Source organism: Lemur catta, chromosome 11 (genome assembly GCF_020740605.2).
Source record: "Lemur catta isolate mLemCat1 chromosome 11, mLemCat1.pri, whole genome shotgun sequence".
Classification (NCBI taxonomy): domain Eukaryota; kingdom Metazoa; phylum Chordata; class Mammalia; order Primates; family Lemuridae; genus Lemur; species Lemur catta.
The window spans coordinates 66,386,068-66,400,211 of NC_059138.1; the positions used below are offsets into that span (position 1 = coordinate 66,386,068).

At 35.4% G+C, this 14,144-nt stretch overlaps 1 protein-coding gene and 1 pseudogene across 1 annotated transcript in view; both read left to right on the plus strand.

Annotated features, from left to right (window-relative positions):
• HDAC9 (histone deacetylase 9) overlaps positions 1–14,144 on the plus strand; it is a 555,319-nt gene that overhangs the window by 456,005 nt on the left and 85,170 nt on the right. The window lies entirely within an intron of this gene.
• Positions 10,992–11,583, plus strand: LOC123647491 (annotated as a pseudogene).

A 14,144-nucleotide genomic window follows, 5' to 3' on the forward strand; every position in this document is an offset into this window, starting at 1 on the left:
GGAAAGTAATGTTTTGCTGTTTATAACGGTAGGTTTGAGGAGAGATTTCCAAATACCACAATCAAGGAATAAACCAATCTTGACCATAATTGAGTTTTATATCTCAGACAAAGCCTGCCCTAGGGTAATTTTTAATTAGATAAAGCTTTTCTTTAGGAGGTCCTGATTTCAATTCTCTGTCATTTCTTGTTTGGTGGGGGTCCCTCTTTTACTTTCTAGGCACCCCTCCTTTTCTTTATGATCAGAACCTGTTCTGCTGGTTATTGATTTACCCAAATAGGTCAATGAAGGCCAATGACAATTGCCTCTTTCATGAGATATGCTTTCTAATAAAGAATAAAAAATAAAATCACACACATAAAGAACACATAATTTTGAGGTAGGGTGGGAATAGCATTGGTGCTAGAGAAAGCCTTGAGAATCCTTACTTCAGTTTCTCTTATTTGTTTCATACATGAGAAACCCAATGCCCATAGAAGTGGAATAATCAAGATGAGAACTGGTGATTACTCAGTGTTCTTTCTCTTATGTTCTGTTTCTACACATTGGCAAGATATTGGGCATTAGCGATTGAGGGAATAGATTGATAGACAGGTTGGTTTACTGATTATTTATTCTCTCCCATGCTTGAGAGAATCAAGACAGATAGATAGACTTGGTTTTAGCAATATGGATGTTACAAATAAATTTGGTGAAAGCATGTTCAGAGCAGCCTAGATGGTGGAAACAAGGTTTTTACACTGGGACCTGGAAGTGAGAGTGGACAGAGGAAGGATGTACCCTGTATTCAGAGTCAAACCATCCCTCAGGTCCTGAGGCTTGGTTATCAAGTCAAGTGTATTAGGCCTGGCTTCCTCTTTGCTGAAGAAGAGTTTTTCCTGGGCGGTGCCTTAGTCATTTATGCAAATGGACATCTGCTGTGCCAGCCCCACCTGCTCTCTCCAGACATGCCCAGAAGTTTTCTGAACCCTGGCTTCGACTCTATCCTGTAGCATGCCAAATTTACCTTGGGGGTAATAAACCCAAGTGAACTGCCTACATAAATCTAACTGAGACATGCCTAATGTAGCAGGTTGAATTTCTGTATTGAACTAAGGAATCACGTGGGATTCTATCTCCATACTTGGCCTCAGCAAGGTGAGGAAATCTGAATAACCCCTATAGAAGTGCATTTTTCTTAGGATAGAGAAAAATTGCATCTATTTTTTGTTCTCTCATTTCTTTTGTTTAATCTTTGTAACATTTATTTTATTTTTTTAACTTCAAAAATTACAAATTCTAAACCACTCATTTAAAGCATTTTTTTAAAAACCAGAACTTAAAATTTTGTGTAATACATTGAGTTCTCAATACTCTACTGGTCTAATCTAAGGTATATTATGAATTCTGTGGAAAATAAATAGAAGCCCTTGGATTCAGAATGGCTTTGCTAAGCTCTATGATTAGCAGTGTATTTCCTGTGATCTTGGGTTACATTAATTTAAAACTGCATTAATATCTGGAAGAACATTTGGGTAACTATTTTTTTTCCATAAGTTTTAGGGTTTTTTTTTAAACAATGCCTAACTACCAGCACTATTTTGTTGGAGGCACCAAATTTCTTTAGTGGTTTGGCTACAGATCTATCACTAGGATGTAATAGCCAACCTTGTAGTATTATTATTGCTGCTTTGAGGTATGTAAGCTGTTTCTTTAAAACCTCAAGGTTTTAAAATATCAGTATAAATGAAATCAACCCACACGTTATTAACAGAAATGTAAATGTCAAATAAACACAATATCCTTTAATTTCCAAATATTCCTTTGCTAAACTCATTTAAATGTTGATTTCTATAAGATATACTGGCTTTTTTAGTTTATATATATAGTACCTATATATTTGTAACCTTGTGATTTATATAGCAACTGCTACACAGATTCACAGATAGGAGCAGTCTTTTGCTGTATTTTGTTAAAAGAAATTTCAATTGAATAAGTATTTTTTCTATACTTAGCATTTTGCAGGGTATATTATCTCTGCCTTATGGAAAAGAGATAAATTAGGAGGAGAACCCACTGGAAACCTAATCTGGAATATTACACTGTCTTTCATTTAACACCATTCTAAATATTTACCATGTTGTCATAATAAATAAGCAAGATAAAAAAGTAGCAATTAAAAATAATATCATGTACTTGACATTGGCAGAGTACTATCTAGTGCCCATTATCCTTATCTGTAAAATGGGAATACTAATATGCTGTATTCAATGAGAAAATCCATGTAAAAGCCATAGCTAGTCCTTAGCACATGTTATTCATTTAAAAATGCCATTGTTCTTATTTATATGTTTGTTTTCCAGTTAACTGCTTAATGTGAAGTGCAGGCAATAAAGTCTAAAATTAATTCATAGCCGGGCATAGTGGCTTCTGCCTGTGGTCCCAGCCACTCGGAAGGATGAGGTGGAAGGATGCCTTGAGCCCAGAAGATTGAGGCTGCAGTGAGCCATGCTCATGCCACTGTATTCCAGCCTAAGCAACAGAGCGAGACTCTGTCTCTAAAAAATTAAAAATAATAAAGTAATAAAATAAAATTAACACATCAATTTAATGAAATACTTAGAGCTTCTTGTATGTGGTATTCTCCTTGTCAGCATATTCTGTTTTCTAATTATGTTTTATTTTAGATGAAATAAAATATGATAATTTTTAACCTTCTCCATTAAACCTTTAGGGTAGAGAGGTAGCTTGGAAATTTCATTTTCACAGGGAACTTCTACCATGTGAGAATAAAATCTGGCCATAGCTTCTCTACAGCAGAGGTTGGCAAGCAGGGGCGGATAATAGATATTTGAGACTTTGCAGGCTGTACTGTCTCCGTGGCACGCAACTCTGACTGTGTAGTGCAAAAGCAGCTGTGTTCCAATAAAACTCTATTTATAAATGAACACTGAAATTTGAATTTCATATAATTTTCACATCACAGAATTTTTTTTTTCCTTTTTCCTTTTATTCAACTATTAAAAAATGTAAAAATCATTCTTAGGTCACAGGCCATAAAAAAAACAGTGGCAAGATAGATTTGACCTGTGAGTCATAGTTTGCTAAACCCTGCTCTGATAGTTCTGTTCATTTTTAATACTTTCAATAATTTCTTATACTTTTTTTGTTTGTACTAAGAAATCTGACTTCAAATTAAAGATTGATCATCTCAAAGCTGTGCTTAAAATATTGAGAAGCATTCTGTAATGCTGACAGTTCTCTCAGTACAGGCTAGTTCTATAAACAGATACTATGATTTCTGCCAGAAATAGAAATTTTAATGACAGCCTAATTAAATAGAAGCCATAGAAAAAATTAATACATTTTCTTTTGCTATATTATAGAGTATTTAATCAATGCACAGATATATGCTTATTTTTATATATGTAAAAAATTAATTTTTCTGACAGCTTCAAGATTTTCTTCAGGGTGAGCCCTTCTGTTTATCTGATAAGTTGTGTCTTAGTGGCCAGTGATTGTCTTACATAATGCACAAGGAATCATGAACCAAAACAAAAAACAAAATACTCCACTGAAATAAGAAAAAAATGAACTACCACAGTCTATCGTGTGAAATCTTTTCTCACACTGTCAAAAACAGCTGCTTATTACTTTTTGTTACTACTTCCTTCAATTAAAAAATAATCTAAAAATTTATGAACAATACACCCAAACCTCATTAACACTGTTTATAGTTAATTATGATTCAGCATCTCTACCTCTGATATAATCCAATGGGATTTAGTTAATCAGGTACCAAAGACACCTTAGGTAGCTTTTAACCTGTGTGTCAATAGATTCACATATTGGAGAGTAAGGCCAGAGTGGATTTAATTAAAAAAAGAAAGAAAGGAAGAAAGAAAGTTATCTGTACCCAACATAATTTTTTTATAGCTAAAAGGGTAAAATACCAAATCTGGAATTCCTAAGTACAGAATTGTTTCTTAAAAAGAGCATTGAATAGCACATGGTTAAGAAAGATGCTTTGGACTCACCTGAAAATACAACAAATGTGTCACAATATGCAGAAATATATTCAGTTGCACATCTCTCTATGAACTATGTTGGCAATTACAAACAAATGTTTTTCTTCACCTTTAAAAATAAAAATATGAAATATTATTTTAACAAAAACTTTCTAGTCTTATTTATTTCAAGACATACTCCAAAGTGAACTATGTGGAAATAAAATGGAATGCCTATTTTGTAGAACTCAAGAAGAATCAAAATGTAGTGGTTTAGACCATGGACTCCAGAGCTGGATTGTGTGTGTGTTACTTCTTCTTGTACCTCTCAGTGGCTGTGTGACCTGGGCCAAGTTCCTCTGTGGCCTCCATTTTCATGATTTGCAAATGAGAACTGTAATCACATCTACTCAATGGGTTACTAAATAGTACAACTTCATAATGTTGTAAAGAAGAAGCAATGAATTAACAGTTACTTTATAAAACATTCAGAATAGTGTTTGGCACATAAGTGTTGTATTAGTATTGTTTCCATAATTTAAGTTAAAATAAAAACTCTCCCGGCTGACCAATATAATGCTATTACTCTTTGTCCTTACCCAAGTTTGGAAAGCCAAGCTTGAAAGCAGTATATATAGAGAAGTCACATTTTATTAGAATGCTCTAATCATGAAAACTCACATATTTTAAAACTCACATATCCAAAGTGCTTCCTGACAAAGGATAGTGGGTTATTTCTTTTTACAAGCAAAAGTGGTGCCACCATGTGGCAATATCGTAAATATAGCTACCAATCCATTTGGCTTGGTGAGATTTAAAATTATTCAACATTAGATGAACTTTTATGTTTTAACATTTACTTTTTTCCTAAATCGTATGTACAAAGTGTAACTTTATTATTTTCAACTCAAAATCTTCAAATTTTCACAATTCCAATAAGAATGCATTGTTCTTTGAAAAAGCTGTCATATGATTTGCCCCTGATTTAAATTTAGCAAATAAACAAAGACATAATGCCCTTGGAGCAGTGATTTTCAAACTGAGTTCCATGGAGCCTGGGTTCCCAGGGGGAAGGAAGTGAATGGATGGGACGTTGGTTCCTCCTCCTACTTCACAAAACATTTGCACTCATGCTGGTTTTATATGTTGGGACTATTCATAGGATTTTATTTGAAGAAAATGTCCAGTCTTTTAAAGAAATGTTTTTGTTTTTTAAAAGCCAGTGCAAGCCTATATTAGAAGGTTTTAGTGGGACTTTAAAAGACCTTTTTCTTTTTTGTAATAAAGATTTCCCCAGAACATAGGAAACAGCTGAATTCTGGAGAAAAAGTAAAATGTATTTTAAAAGTCCTATTCCCATTCTGCAGGACTGAAAGATTAGAGAGGAGAAAAGGAAAAGACATGGTCTGAATTGCAGAGGAAAAGAAGGGAGGTATCATGCATGGCATTTTGGCTTTTTTCCCCTACTTTTCCTGCATATTTTAATGTATGTTGTTGTCTTGAATAGTAAGCATTGAGATTTTCAGAAAATGTTGAACTATTTTATACTGGTGAAAGGTAATTGTTTCTTGTTGGCAAGACACAGGAACTGATAAAACTATAAAACTCTTTTTTTTTCTATAAAAATAGTGCATGGTTATGTGCTTTAACAAGTGAAGGTTCCCAGTAAAATAGTGGGAGCACATTATTTGAAAAAGTTTATTTGCTGAGTAAGCAAGTGTGTAATTTGTTGAAAAAGAGTGTTGTTAGAGGGGGTATGTGATAAGTGAGTCATTTAATCAACCAATATTTATTAAACTTACACTACATGCTACATGATATACTAGGTTCTGGGATTCCTGGGGAATCCCTGCCTCAAATATTAGATTTTCACAATGAGAGGGAAGTTTTGTTACTCATTTGCAAAAAGTAATAGTTTAGTATTTGTCTGTTACCTAGAAGAAAATACAAGTTGTAGAAAAGAATATGGGTAAGTTTAACAGTTTGCCCACCTTCATTATAATTGCTTTATAAGTCAATTTACATCCCAGATGAGGAGTTGTATATACTGCTAAATAAATACCTCTGTTAGCTTAATACCTATATTGTCTACTTTAAAATGTTAAAATTTCCCATCTACTCAAGGTTTCATTTACAGGTACTTTTATATCAGATTGAATTCTTATCTCAAATTACAAAATAATACAGATTACAAACTAATAATGGGTTCTTAGCTCCTGTTACCTTAAAGTCCCATAAACTGGCTTGATTTTGTTTCCATAGGGCAAGAAACTCAATGAAGCTTTTACTCAGTTCTTAAATAGTAAAGAACTAGCAAACATTGCAGTACTTTAGAACTAAGTGGGCATTACAAATTAGTTGGCAATTCACGTTTGTGTTATGGTTTGTTATGACTGCTTAATTCAAAAGCATATTTGCAGACAGGGAGTTTGAATTAAGTAAATCAAAATAGTAAAGGCTTTGATTAAAAAGTTAGCTTGCTTTAACTTAAATGTTGATATTTCAAGGCCTACTGATATTTTAGTCATTTGTGGTTATTTTTGTTTCCTGTTCAGACCCCTGGGAAATAAGAGAATAGTAAATCAAAGCTCAGATTGCTTTTTGCATGTATTTTCTTTTCATTTATGCCATGTAATAGTGCACTTCAAGAAACTAAAGACATATATAACTTGAACAGAATCACTTTGAGGGAGACTTGTGCTTCTGTATTAATTAGTTTAAAGAATTCTTATTATAAAAATTATTCTTTTCATGTTTGATTATTTACCAATTGTTTTTATTCCATGATAGTGCTGTTGTAAATATTAATGGTGGAAAACCAGCTAAGAATATTTGCATTACTAAAGTGAAATTTTGGCAGTATTGTTATCAAACTGAGGCTATGTTACTTGATTTCGCATTTCCCATTTTTGATGTTAGGCACATTCAAACATTAATTTACTTTTCTAGAAAACAATATGCCTTCCAAGACTACACATTTTAATGAAGAGCCTTCAATAAAAAGCATTTTAGCATTTAAAAAAATAGATTTAAAATGTCGAAGAATTTTGATTAAATAGCTTTAAGAGGATTTACTTCCTATATTTACATTTATTAATATAATTCTTCATCTTTCAAATTGGAGATTTGAAAAACAATTCTTACTTACAGTTTACCAGTTCTGGTCTAATTTTCTAATAATACAACATGAGATATTCAATTGTGAATTAGGCATTATTGTTTAGATAATTCAGGATGTGGCCTATGCTTGGTGATCCCTACTGAGGCAAACAGGATGAATGAGTAAGTTTTATTCTCCTGAGTGTTCTGTTACTCCACTTTGATGGTTGTCACATGTCAGAGCATTGAATTTTCAGAGATACGGTGGAGTCTAAGAAGTACAAAATGACACAGTGGGTGGAAAAACTGTTGAGATTATTTTCAAATATTTCATCACTATTGCCAGAAACTCAATCTCTTAATAACTTAAGCAGTTAAGTAGTATATATCTGGAATTCAAATAGTCAAAAGCCCAATAAGTAATTGCTTTAGGATTTTAATCCAGTATGTGTATATGTGAACATATACATGCAAATGTGCATGCGTTTCTAATTTTATTCCCTTAATATTTGTGTGGCTATCATCCATTCATTCATTCATTCATTCATTCTAGGTATGCACTGAGGCCTTACTATGTTTTCATTTGGTACTAAGCACTAAACACATAGCCTCTGCCCTCATGGGGTTTAGAACAGTGGTAAAGATAGACAAAAAAATGTTATAAAAAGAATTGCGAAATTTAATGGAAAAATTTAATAAGACTCAGAAAGACATCCTACATAAGTCATGTTTTAGCTAAGATGTGAAGGATAAGTAAGAATTAGTCTAGAAAAATGGGTCAGGATTGGAGGAAAGGTTTTAGGAAGAGAGAACACATATGGAGAATCTCTAAGACTTAGGAGGGCATGGCATGTTTAACAGAAAGAAGATCAGTGTGGCTTGAGTGAAGGGAGGACAGGTGGTATTGAGGCTGGAAACACAGGCAGAAAGCACACCATGGAGAAACAGGCCAGCCGTGTTAAAGACTGAAGGTTCACTGATGGGTGTTAGCCAGGGAGGTGTCAGAGGAGTGCTTTAGTAAAACAGGCAGTGGTGGTAGAGAGAGCTTTATGGTTTCAAAAAATATTGAAGGGAAGAAAAGATCATTCCTGTCAATTGGATGTAGATAATACAAGAGAGAGAAAGGAGTCAACAATCAATTCCAAGTTTCTCTTCCGGCTGCAATAATTAAGACCAGGGTACTGGGGGAAGAACAGTATGAGACAGCTAAATGAAGACTGCATACTAAATGTACATACAGGTGACATGTTTGGAATAGATGTTTAGACTGGAAATGGAACTGCCACCATATAGGACGCGATACAATTATAGGAGTGGAAGAGATTGCCTTGGAGAGTCCTGGAAAGAATTAGAAAAGGGCCCATGAGGGTTTCCCCAGGAGCACCCTCACTGCATCCTGTGTTCTGCATTGGTTTATTGCTTGGTCTTTGGCATCAGAATATGAGTTTCTTGGAGGCAGAGATGGTGTTTACTTGTTTTGTTGACTAAAAACTGTTTTGGCATTTAATAGGGCTTATCAGTATTTGCTGAATCAGGGAGTGAATAAAAAATGACATGTCAAGCTCATGATATTATAAAAACAATAACTTCAGTGTTATTTTAGATATACACAGCTCTAAACAGTCCTTGATATTTTCTTTAGATAGTATTATATTAATATAATACTTAAGAACTGATGCTGCAGTGTAGTTATCGAGACAGAGGACTGGAGGAACAAGAGACAAATAGGCATCAGGCAGGGCCCCCTTTCCTTAGCTTATGCTGTGGTATAACCAACATAATATAAAGAATAAAAATGTAAATAAAATTACAAAATTGTATTTGTTTAATTCCAAATCAGCGTTGAAAGGATGGGTGGGAGGTGGTAGCAGGATTTCACAGAAGGGAAATATCAAGGTGGCTTAAACTAATTTTCATGGAGTTGAAGGAAGAAAAAGACTTAAGTTCTTCTACTTATTTCCCAAAACCTATGGATTCTACCTGAAAAAGTTTCTCCTGTTTATTACCCTTACCATTTCTCCCACGTCCACTGTTTTGATTTATTATTCTGACAGAGAACTAGGAAAAATAGAGAACCAGAGGGAGGGGGAGAAGGAGGGAAGAGAGAGAAGAAAAAAGTGAGAAAGGTCAATAGAGAAGGGAGGAGAGAAGAGAGAGATTTAGAGAGACACTCTTTTCCTCCAGTCTCTCACTCCATGCTTTTTACTCCCACTAGACATAAACCATTCCTTCGTGCCTTTCTTCTACTTTACAACATCTGATGTCAATTAGTGCTCACAAAATAAGATAAGGGAAACTTATTTCACTCATTTACTCCTTTCAACTAGGTAGGTCAGATTTTGTAAGGGAATAAACCCAGAGACTACCAAGGGGTTAAATACCTTATCTCTCCGCACTCTGATGCCGGTGGCCATGGCTTCTTTCACACTGCCTGTTTTGTGAAGTAACCATTCTCCTGCCTACCTTTCTGACCCTCTATACCACCTGAGCCTAATAGAGTCCAGTCACACCAAGCCATCTGCAGTTTCCTTTTTCTTTTCCTGTTACTGTGTATATGATGTTCTCCTGCCATGACTCACATCTTTGCCTTTTTAATGGCAGAGGGAGAGTCAGGCAAACATGCTTTGTGAAGCCTTTTCTGACTCCATCTGGAATAATCAGTGGCTTTTCCTTTTTAAGTTCATCTGTAACAAATAACCTAGTACATTATTTTGCAGCTGTGTGCCTATCTCATTCCTTCCTCCTACCAACAGAACTTGACCACTCTGTCCTACCCTGCCCAACCTCATAGGATATGTACTTTATTGTGAGCTCCAGCAAGCAAGGACCACATCGTACTTCTCATTTTTTACCTCTATTTTTTTTTTAGCAGAGTAATAGCATATGCTTAAAAAATGTTTATTGAATCATATTGACAAGGAAGGAAGACGTGCAAGAAACATAGTGCAAAAGGCATTAAAGGTGACTGTGGAAATTAAATTTTTTTTTATAAAAGGAGAATATGATTTAACTTCCTAGAGAGGTAGTGTGACATAAGCCTAGAGAAGTGGGGTGAAGGCAACTGTGATGAATTTTGTTTGGGCAAACAGTATTTTAGGAATCGCAGTCCATAACTCATAATGTGGATAGGAAGAAAGAGACTGAAAAAAAAGGACTTGTTTAAAAAAACCTTGGCAGGTGCCCTCCCACTCCTACCCAACTCCCAGACCTTTGGGGGCTTGTGCTGGAGATCCCTTTCCCAGAGTGCTCTGCGGAGGGCAAGAGCGGCTTCTGGGACCGCGGATATTTGTGACACAAGAACCGAAAGAGCAAGATGCCGCCCATCACAGAGTGAGAGAAAAATGGGCCGCTTCCGGGTGGTAGTGCCGCCCTAATTTATTGTCCTCTTATCCACCCAGCGAAGTCAAACAAGTGACTTGGCCTGGTATCCGCGATGACCCCTTCACACATGGCGGCCTGGTGGAAGCTGCGGTGATCAGCTTCCCTTTTGGTGCATTCTGGGCCCTGTAACACAGGGAGAGTCTGTTTTCTGTTTTTGGGCTCCCTCCTCAGTAGCTTTGCTTTGTAGACAAGCCCCAGAGGCCCTGTCTCCTCCTCAGAGGTGTAGGGGCCTGGGTCTAGTCCTTAATCTTCCAATTTCAGGATGGCTAGGAGGTGTGGCTCCAAAGCCAAATTCATTATCAGAGGGAAATGTAAACTGGTGTGGAAGATTGAGTCTGGCTCCTTCGGGACATTTACCACATGAGAAATGTGACCAATGGCAAGGAAGTGGCAGTGAAGCTAGAAGCCTAGAATCTCAGAAAGCTAAATATTTCTCATTGCTGTACCAGAGGGATTTCTTTAAGATTCTTCAAAGTAGGGTTGATAGTTCACACATGAGGTAGTATAGTTAGGACAGAGACCACGATGTGCTACTCATGGATCTCCAGTCGTCAAGATCTCCAGTTTCTGTTTCAAGAAGGTTTACAAGGAAAACTGTACTTAGCTGACCAGATGAGCAGTAGAATTGCATATGTACACACAAAGAGTTTGATTCACAGAGTTTAAACCAGATGGCTTCCTAATTGGTATTGGGTGTCACAATAATACATTATTCCTTATTGATTTTGGTTTGGCCAAAAGGTACAGAAACAAGACAAGACAGCATGTACCATAAAGAAGATGATAATCTCTCTGGCACTACCTGATAAGCTAGCATCAGTGCACATCTTGGTATTGATCAGAGTTTCAGAGATGACATGGTATCATCAAGCTGCATGTTAAGTTATTTTAATAGAAGCAGGCTGCCATGGCAAAGGCTAAAGTCTGCAACAAAAAAACAAATGTGAAAAGGTTAATGATAGAAGATGTCTACTGCTGTTGAAGTTTAGTAAAAGGGGTTTCCTGCAGAATTTGCCATGTGCTTAAACTATTGTTATGGACCACACTTTGAGGAAGCCCTGATTTTGTGTATCTGCGGCAGCTATTCCTTAATTTTTTCTGGACCCAGAACTTCTGACATTAATTATATATTTGATTGGCAATGTTAAAGCAGAAAAAAAGTACAGTAGGCAACCTCTACCAGTGGACAGAGTCAATAAGACCCAACTCTCACAGGTTTCTATGCATGATAGAAGGAACGAAGTAGCAGAATAGATGATGAGAGCAACATTTGTTCCTCCCCAAATCTAGAAATTTTAGTTGATATGTCCACTTGCCAGTGGTTGTGAACACCATTCCTTAGTATTAAGAACTTAAGTACAAATTGGCTCTGGACAGCACTGTTGCTAATGTATCCCAAGTTGTGCCCTCTGTAATTATGAATATTAACTGAGATTGTTAAGCATGGTTGCAATTTTTATAGCACTTTTTCAAGTGGAAAAATTAAATAATTGACATACAAATTGGTGGTGAGATTGTGCCCATTCCAATTTTTTTGTGAAAGCCGGTATTTTGAATTCTACTTCTTTCAGAATAGCATGAACAGTCTTCAGCCATAGTGATAATTGTACATGGACAAAATTGTGCATTCTTAAAATTTTTTCATCCACAGGGTTTGCAAGTTGTTCTCTTACAACATTCTTAAAATGGATGGCTTCTTATTTGTAAGCCAGCTGACAGTGTAGCAACCAAAGAGTCCTGTTTTTGAACATATGAAAATCCTACCTGCTTACCTCTGCTATGAATAACAGCATCTAAAGTGAAGAATTAAGAAGCACTACATGAGTGCTAGATTATTCTTAGTACTCTGAATTAACCCTTTAATAGCTTTGGAATTAAACACATCCTTTCACAGAATTTAATTAAAACTAAACACGTATGCATATTGCTTAAATAAATGTGATTATTGTAAACACCTATATAATCTGAGATTTTGTTTTTATTTTGAAATGGGACCTTTTTCAATTACAAGTTCATTAAAAACTAAACTTTCTAAAAAAACATTGCATGAATTCATAACATTAAACAGAAGATGGAATGACTATCAAAAAACAAATAAAGACACTGAAGAAAGAATGGACTTTTTAAAGTGGTAGTTAAAACAAGTTAATACATATGTTGAAATGTTCTTACTGGGCATTTGGTATGTAATAATAAAATAATAATATAAATATAACATACATGCTCCATATATTTGCAATCTAAGACAGAGTGAGTCCAAATAAAGCTAGCTGAGTCATGGTTCTTTCTCATGTGTGCCTCTTTCTCATGAGGTCTTGAGATCTTTTAAAAAACTTGATTCATTTATAACTAATACTAATATTTGCTGTCATCAATTTCCTTCTAACATATGCATTACTGGCCACCTGTTCTAAGTAATTTGTGAGGAATTTGCATGTTCCCAGACAAGCATGTTGCTAGACAAGGAAAATTGTGAACAGAGATGATTCCATTTACCCCTTGTTAAAACTAGTAGTTAATTTTTCCTTGTAAATTGATTATTTCTAATTATAATATGGGAGATCTGGAAAATGCCCTTTCACATTCTGTGATATGAAAGTGTCTGTAACTTGTTGAAACTTGTCTCTGGTATTTTGTTACTATTATTTCTCCTGGGGAGGCTTATTAGCCTGTCAAAAAGATGTAAGAAAAATCCAACATTCCTTTTGGAATACGATGAGGCTTTGTCACCCACAATGCAATTAATGTTAAAAATAGAAAGAATGGCTATGATATGATTATGATTAGGCAGAGATGAGCTATTGTCCAAGTAACAGGAACTAATCTAGCAGGCCAAAGATGACCTACACAGAACCATCAGTGTGCTGATTGCCACTTCTCTCTGAGTCTGATGAAATATTCATGCCTTTGCTCTCCTCTCTGCAAGCACTATTGATTTCTTGTATAAACGCTGCTATATTTAGTCTAGACAAATGGAATGTGGATTGCTGCTGAATAAATTGGATGAAAGACTGGGATCTTGCCTGCCACTTTCTCTCAGTCTTGGGCAATTATTTATAATCAAGAGCAGTTTTTGTAAGTTGAGGGTGATTTTTCACAATTTAGTGATTAGTCTCTGAACAAAGGCAAGCAGTTAGACACAATCATTTCTGTTGGGATAGCAGGTTAAGAAGTCAAATTACCCTTTGAGGTTTACAATAACTGTTTCAGAGGACTTTTTCCTCCCTTATCTTTTCTTTTTTTAATTTTTAGGGGTTTGATGTTTGTAGTTTATGGATAACAAAAATACCAACAAGAAGAGACCCCAGGGTCTCTTGAACTTTTACATTTTGTCTTTATAGGGTTCAATTCTGACCTTTTGTTTATTGGGATTTCCATGTAAAAACTGAAGGCTATAGTTTAGCTTTTTTAGTGTAAAAATGAAATATGCCATTAACAGCCGTTGCTTTTCATTGGAATTATGCCAACTCTTTAAGTTAATGTTAAAACTTTCATGTTACTCCAGAGCCTTGACTGAAGGTTCTACATTGGGCACTGCAGCTAAGAGACCTTATGGACCGTCATCCTCATTAGCTTCTAAACTTGTCACAATTAATTTCTTTTCATTAACAGATATCACATTTTAGAAGTAACTGTCTACCAAACTATAGTTCATTAATAAATCATTTTCCCATTTTC